This window comes from Triticum aestivum, chromosome 5B (assembly GCF_018294505.1).
Source record: "Triticum aestivum cultivar Chinese Spring chromosome 5B, IWGSC CS RefSeq v2.1, whole genome shotgun sequence".
NCBI lineage: Eukaryota > Viridiplantae > Streptophyta > Magnoliopsida > Poales > Poaceae > Triticum > Triticum aestivum.
Window position 1 is genome coordinate 454,951,808 of NC_057807.1, and position 7,643 is coordinate 454,959,450.

Below are 7,643 nucleotides of genomic sequence, written 5' to 3' on the forward strand. Positions count from 1 at the left end.
GTCCAAATGGAATGAAACCTTCGGGAACGTTATTTTTGGAACGGAAGCAATCTAGGGGACTTGGAGTGCAAGTCAGGAAAGCTTCGAGGAGGGCATGAGGCAGGGGGCGCGCCCACCCCCCTGGGCGCGCCCTCCACCCTCGTGGGCCCCTCGTGGCTCCCTTGGCCGACTTCTTTCGCCTATATATTCCCATATACCCTAAAAACATCGGAGACAACAATAGATCGGGAGTTCCGCCGCCGCAAACCTATGTAGCCACCAAAAAACCTCTCGGGAGCCTGTTCCGGCACCCTGTCGGAGGGGGGATTGAGGGAGTCCTGGACTAGGGGTTGTCCGGATAGCCGGACTATCATCGTTGGCCGGACTCCAAGACTATGAAGATACAAGATTGAAGACTTCGTCCCGTGTCCGGATGGGACTTTCCTTGGCGTGGAAGGCAAGCTTGGCGATACGGATATGTAGATCTCCTACCATTGTAACCGACTCTATGTAACCCTAGCCCTCTCCGGTGTCTATATAAACCAGAGGGTTTTAGTCCGTAGGACGAACAACCATTACAACAATCATACCATAGGCTAGCTTCTAGGGTTTAGCCTCCTTGATCTCATGGTAGATCCACTCTTGTACTACCCATATCATCAATATCAATCAAGCAGGAGTAGGGTTTTACCTCCATCGAGAGGGCCCGAACCTGGGTAAAAACATCGTGTCCCTTGTCTCCTGTTACCATCCGCCTAGACGCACAGTTCGGGACCCCCTACCAGAGATCCACCGGTTTTGACACCGACATTGGTGCTTTCATTGAGAGTTCCTCTGTGTCGTCACCGATAGGCTTGATGGCTTCTTCAATCAACAACAATGCAGTCCAGGGTGAGAATTTTCTCCCCGGACAGATCTTCGTGTTCGGCGGCTTTGCACTACGGGCCAATTCACTTGGCCGTCTGGAGCAGATCAAAAGCTACGCCCCTGGCCATCAGGTCAGAGTTGGAAGCCTAAACTTCACGGCTGACATCCGCGGAGACTTGATCTTCGATGGATTCGAGCCACAGCCGAGCGCGCCGCACTGTCACGATGGGCATGATTTAGCTCTGCCGCCGGACAGTACCCTGGAGGCCGCACACGAGTCCGCTCTGACCCATAGTTCGGAGCCGACCGCGCAGATCGAGGATAGGTGGCTGGATGCCGCCTCGGGAGCTGCAACTTCTACGGCGATGGAGCCGAATACTAACCTTGTCCCTTGCAAAGCTCGTGACTCCGAGGTGCCGGACTCCTTGCCGGACTCCGAACCTCTTGCGCCCCTACCAATCGAATCTGATTGGGCGCCAATCATGGAGTTCACCGCTGCGGACATCTTTCAGCACTCACCCTTTTGGCGACATCCTGAATTCGCTAAAGTATCTCTCGTTATCAGGAGAGCCCTGGTTGGACTACGGTCAGGATGGTTGGGATGCGAACGACGAAGAAATTCGAAGCCCACCCACCACCCACTTTGTAGCCACTGTCGACGATCTAACCGACATGCTAGACTTCGACTCCGAAGACATCGACGGTATGGACGACGATGCCGGAGACGAACAAGAACCAGCGCCTACAGGGCACTGGAAGACCACCTCGTCATACGACATATACATGGTGGACACCCCAAAGGATGGGGACGGCGAAGAAGCAGCGGAGGCAGATTCCTCTAAGAAACAGCCCAAGCGCCGACGTCAGCGGCGCCGCTCTAAATCCTGCCACAGCAAGAATGGAGATTCCGGCACCGGAGATAATAACACCCCAGAGAGTGCCGAAGACAACCCCCTCCAGCAAGATTCAGCACAGGAGGACGGGGAAGCCAGCCCTCAAGAGAGAGCGGCAGACAAGGAGGATGAAAATTACATGCCTCCCTCCGAAGACGAGGCAAGCCAAAACGACGACGAATTCGTCGTGCCCGAGGATCCCGTCGAACAAGAGCGTTTTAAACGCAGGCTAATGGCCACGGCGAACAGCCTAAAGAAAAAGCAGCAACAGCTACAAGCTGATCAAGACCTGTTGGCCGACATATGGACCGAGGTCCTCGCGGCCGAAGAGTATGAACTCGAACGCCCCTCCAAAAGCTACCCAAAACGCAAGTTGCTCCCCCGACTAGAGGAGGAAGCACATAAACCTTCATCACCAGCGCACAACACGGCAGACCGACCACCCCGTGGCCGCGACAGAGAGGCATCTAGGCCCTCCATCAGGATCGTACCCCGGCATCGCTCGAAAAGTACGAAGCCACGAGGGAATGCACCGGACCTGCGAGACATATTGGAGGACAAGGCAAAACAATCAAGATCTATCTACGGATCACGTGGGCGCCCCACAATCCACGACGACTACCATCGCACCGGATACAGCAACTCCGGCCGGGCCGAACACAGCAGACAAAGCTCCCTTGAGCTACGTCGTGATATTGCCCAGTATAGAGGCGCCGCACACCCACTCTGTGTCACATCCTAGTTAGCCATGCATCAGAGTGTTGCATCATGTTTACTTTTTCATCAGACACCTGAAATGGGGATGACAGAACCCCCAGTCCCCTCTGACCAACTAGGGTTACTAAAAATAATTTTCAATGAACCTGAAATGCCCTTCTAAAATGCCCATCATTTTTGTCTTGGTTCAGAACCTCTGCCAAAAGTGGTGCACATTTTCCTAGGCCATCCTAGGGTTTTTGATTTAAATCATAAGTATTTGAATTTGGGCATTTAAAATTATATAAAATATTTAAATGCTCAAATAACTCCAAACTAAAATGTTTCATGTTGGAAATAATCCACCTATGGACCAGGAGTAGTTTGGTGATTTTAGGTATAGCCTAAGTATTTTATTTAATTCAACAAAGTTGCAGAAGTATTAAAAAACAGAAAACAGAAAGAAAATGAAAAAAACTTACCTGTCGCCCAGCACCGGCCCACCTGCCGGCCCAGCCCAGCACCGCGCCAGCGAGCTGCTTCCGGCCAGGTAGGCAGGCAGGTACTCGACGGCGAGCACCGCATGGGTGCCACGCACCTGCTCGCCGCCTCGCCGCCTCCCTCGCCCGGCTAACGCCGTGAATCGGCTTCCCTCTCTCCCCCGAACCTCCCAGACACCCCCTCTCCTCTCCAGCTCCTCCCCCTCGCACGCCCCAGCCATGGCCGACGCCATCGCCGCCACCCCCTCGCCGTAGCCACACCCTCCGTCCACCCCACGCCGTGCCACCGTGTCCAGGAGCTCCGCCGCCGTCCACTTCATCGAGCTAGCCGAGCCCCGTGTGCTCGTGCGGCCCGAGACCACCGCACCGACCTCGCCCGAGCTCGCCGTCGCCGGAGATCCCCTTCAACGCCGTCGCCGCCTCAGCTCGTCCCCGACCCCGCCGGTGGCCTCTACGGGAGCGCTGTGAGCCTAGCTACTCCTCCGACCCTCTCTCTCTCTCATTCCCGAGCCGTGTAGCCACCGCACGAGGATCACACGCCCGCACCGCCACGGATCTCGTCGCCGACGTGCTTCCGGCCACCCTCCGGCCACAAGCTGGTGTCCATCTTACTCACCGAGTTCCGCAGCACCTAGCTAGCCACTCCCCGAGCCTCACCAACCCCTCTAGCACCAAGTTCATCTTCGGCCGAACCCCGGTGGCCGCCAAAGTCGTCGCCGGCGCCAAGTCCGGCCACCCCGACCCCAGCGGACTCCACCAAGAGCTGCGGCTTGTCCTCAGCTCCACTCCGGTGGTCTCCGCGACCCATTTGGTGGCCGAAATGGCCAAAACCACTCCCGCCGCCGCGTCGGGCTCGCCGGCGGCTAAACACCGGCGCCGCTGGCATTGACTTTGACCACGGGTGGGCCCTGGTTGACTCCCTGAGTCAATGAGAGGTGGAGCCCAGCCCTGTTAATTAAACAGGTTTAGTTTTAATTAAAACTTTAATTAAACTAATCACCCTGACATGCGGGACCCACTGTCAGGTTTGACCCGGACGTGTTCTGTTGACCTGCTGACGTCACACTGACGTCAGGCTGACGCAATAAATGATTTTCTGGAATTATTCTAATATAGGAAATTCCAGAATATAATTTAAATTTCAAAAATTCATAACTTTTATTTTGTAACTCCAAATCAGACAAATTATATATGAAAAATGATCAGAAAAATCCAATCTATCCATCTGTACCATTTTCATGCATGACTAAACAAGTTAACTTGATGTTTAATGCAGAACAAGGAAAAGCACTTTAAAAGGCCATGTTTGAGTTTGAAATTTGAATCTTTGATTCAAATTTGTTCAAACCCTTCTGGTTTTAGTTGCACTAGCCCAACACACTCATATTGCCATGTTTCATGCATGCATCATATTGTTGCACATTGTTTGGTGATGGTTGTGTATCGGTGTCCTCTGCGACAGGTTCTGCCTCCGAGGAGTACCGTGATTACCCTAACGAAGAACCGTATCAGTGCATCGAACCATCAGGCAAGCAACCAACCATTTGATCATATCGATACAATCCCATGTTCCCGCTCCTGCTCTCTTTTACTGCATTAAGACAACGCGTTTCAAACTGCTGTGTGCTACGGTAGTTGAACCCATTTCCTCTGCATGACCTGTCATTGCCACAGTAACTAGATGAAACCCACTAGCATGTGTAGGAGTTGATTGAGCCATATGTATGTGTTATTCCTACCTTGCTATGCCTGCTATGCTTAGAGTCGTGTCAGGTCTGGTTCATCTGGGTGATGGGCTAGAGTGAAATGATTATGTCGGTAATGAGAGTGGTGTGGTGAACACTATTTGGTAAAGGTATCAATGAGAGGCCATGTAGGAGTACGTGGTGGGTTGTTTCATTGAAGCCGACCTTAAGCACTGAGATCTGTATGTGTGATTTAAGAATCAGCTACTACCATGCATTGGGCCCGAAACCAATGGACCCTCTCGGCTTCTTATTCACCCTAGTTCTCCGTCCAGGAGTTGCAAGTAGTTTCTGGTGTTTGTAGCCTACTGGAGGCCGTGGACAGCGCTGACCGTAGGGGTGGGCTGTGATGCGGTAGGTACGTGGCACGGTGTACCGAATACCCGTTAGGTATCTCGGGAACCCTGTTCACATCGTTCGGGGCCGTATGGGAAACCTCGGCCGGACTCCCTGTGGATGGAACCTGGATAGGCGATAAACCTGGACTGGAGACTTAGGTGATTAGGTAGGTCGTGGCAGACACCCACGTTGGGCTTCCGCTTGAAGGTTGCCGAGTACATGTCGTGTAAACGACGGTAAGTGGTGAGAGCGTGTATGAAGAAGTACACCCCTGCAGGGTTAACATGATCTATTCGAATAGCCGTGTCCGCGGTAAAGGACTACTTGGTTGCCTATACGGTTCATAGACAAGTAAATGGAAACTGCTAAAAGCCTCAAGATAAGCGTGAGTGCCGAGGATGGCTCTTCCGTAGGGAGACGGAGGTGGATCCTCGGTAGTGTATTGAAGTGGTGAGTAATGGACTCGTGTGCGCAAAACCATTTCAAGTTGGAGTCTCGTAGGTTAGCCTAGCCAAGAGTCAAAGCTGGCCTGCTGCAATAACTCCACCAACCCTTCTTGATAATATGCATGTATGTAGGATCTGATGTAAGTCTTGCTGAGTACCTTTGTACTCATGTTGCTATAATTTACATTTTACAGAAGACGCTGCAACCCCTTCTGATGGGTTCTACGTAGACGTTGACATCAACGAGTAGGCTAAAGGCCCAGGTGGTGATCCTGAGCTTGTGAAGGACCACGTAGTATAGCTAGGCTTTCCAAGCCTCTTTTATTTTACTAGTTATCTGTACTCAGACAAGTTACTTCCGCTGCTAGTTTGTATGACTGTATGACTTGAATGCTGGGTCGTGAGACCCGTACCTTTGTGTATGTTATGTATGGCTCTCTGAGCCTTAAATAAAGTACTTGTGTCGTAGAGTCATGTTGTGATGCCTTGTTGTATTTGCACATATCGAGCATACTGTGTGTATGATTGAAATGCTTGGTATGTGTGGGATCTGACTATCTAGTTGTTTATCTTTAGTAGCCTCTCTTACCGGGAAATGTCTCCTAGTGTTACCGCTGAGCCATGGTAGCTTGCTACTGCTCTGGAACACTTAGGCTGGCCGGCATGTGTCCTTCTTCATTCCTGTGTCTGTCCCTTCGGGGAAATGTCACGCATTGAGTACCGGAGTCCTGTTAGCCCGCTACAGCCCGGTTTACCGGAGTCCTGCTAGCCCAGTGCTACAGCCCGGACCCACTTGCTGATGACCGACACGTTCGAAGCTGGGTCATGGATGCCTGTCCCTGTAAGTCTGTGCCACTTTGGGTTTACGACTAGTCATGTCAGCCCGGGCTCCTTATCATATGGATGCTAGCGACACTATCATATACGTGAGCCAAAAGGCGCAAACGGTCCCGGGCAAAGGTAAGGCGACACCCGTGGGGATACCGTGCGTGAGGCCGCAAAGTGATATGAGGTGTTACCGGCTAGATCGATGTGACATCGAGTCGGGGTCCTGACAGCGTTGGTATCAGAGCCGGACTGCCTGTAGGTTCTCCAAGCCAAACTGGTCGATGTTGAGTCTAGAAATTCTTTAGTTATATGTAGGGGAATTGTTTGTGGGTTGGAACGTAAGGCTCTTTTTACTCCTTATCTTATAACATTCTGATCTGAGTCAGTCTATTCTTCCACCGGGGGTTAAGGAATTAGGATCTATTCTCTCTATCAGGATCACGTGTTACTAATAAGTAGTACCTTATAAGTTTGATGGATACAAGCCTAGTTCAATTCTACTATCACATTATGTTGCTAGGATGGACTCAGAACTTGATATAATGATGTTGAGTGTGTATGTAATCCTTTGTCAAATGTCTCAAAATCCTTCTTGAGCATTTACAGCTGTTATGCTGCCGAAATTTTGCTAGAAATTTTAATGCCTTTGCATTATGATTGTGCTTTCAGATGTCCACTCGCGACCTCAATCAAGTGGTTCGCCTGACTCGATGCCTAGACGTACCCGGCCATACTGCCATGTTGGTCAGGGTAATGACTGAGGCTGGATACCGTTGGTATCCTGAGTACACGGTCGAAGAGCAATTCCGAGATTTTAATCAAAGCCAGTATCTCTGCACTGTCAGGATATTTCCATCTTATCCTGGGTCCACCGAGCCCCTTCACTGCTCCTATGGACTCGGGGTTACTATTGAGATGGCTATGCAGGACGCCGCCTACTCTATGATGACCATCATGCGAGTCAGGTCTGGCCTATTTCAGGACTCTGATTTCCGGTATATGCCAGGATCACTTCCGGGAGCACAAGGGTATCTCCAGGCTATCTATGCTGACCCCACTCAGGAGGATTCACGGACTCGCACCACCGCTGAGATGCTCGAGGATAAGGACCGTGAAAATCGGGCCTTGAGGTTGGAGCTCTTCAATACCCGTGCTGACCACTGGGCCACATTGACTCGGTTTGCACCAGCGGTGCAAGCTGGATATTCGGATATGTGCAATCTCTATCCTGTGAGATCTGCTCTGCCAGACGTGATGGGTTGGCGTGATGTAGGAGGCATCACCCCACCTCGCGGTCCCCGCAGGCCACCGTCTGTTAGTCCAAGACCTCATCCTAGTCCCTATGGTCCC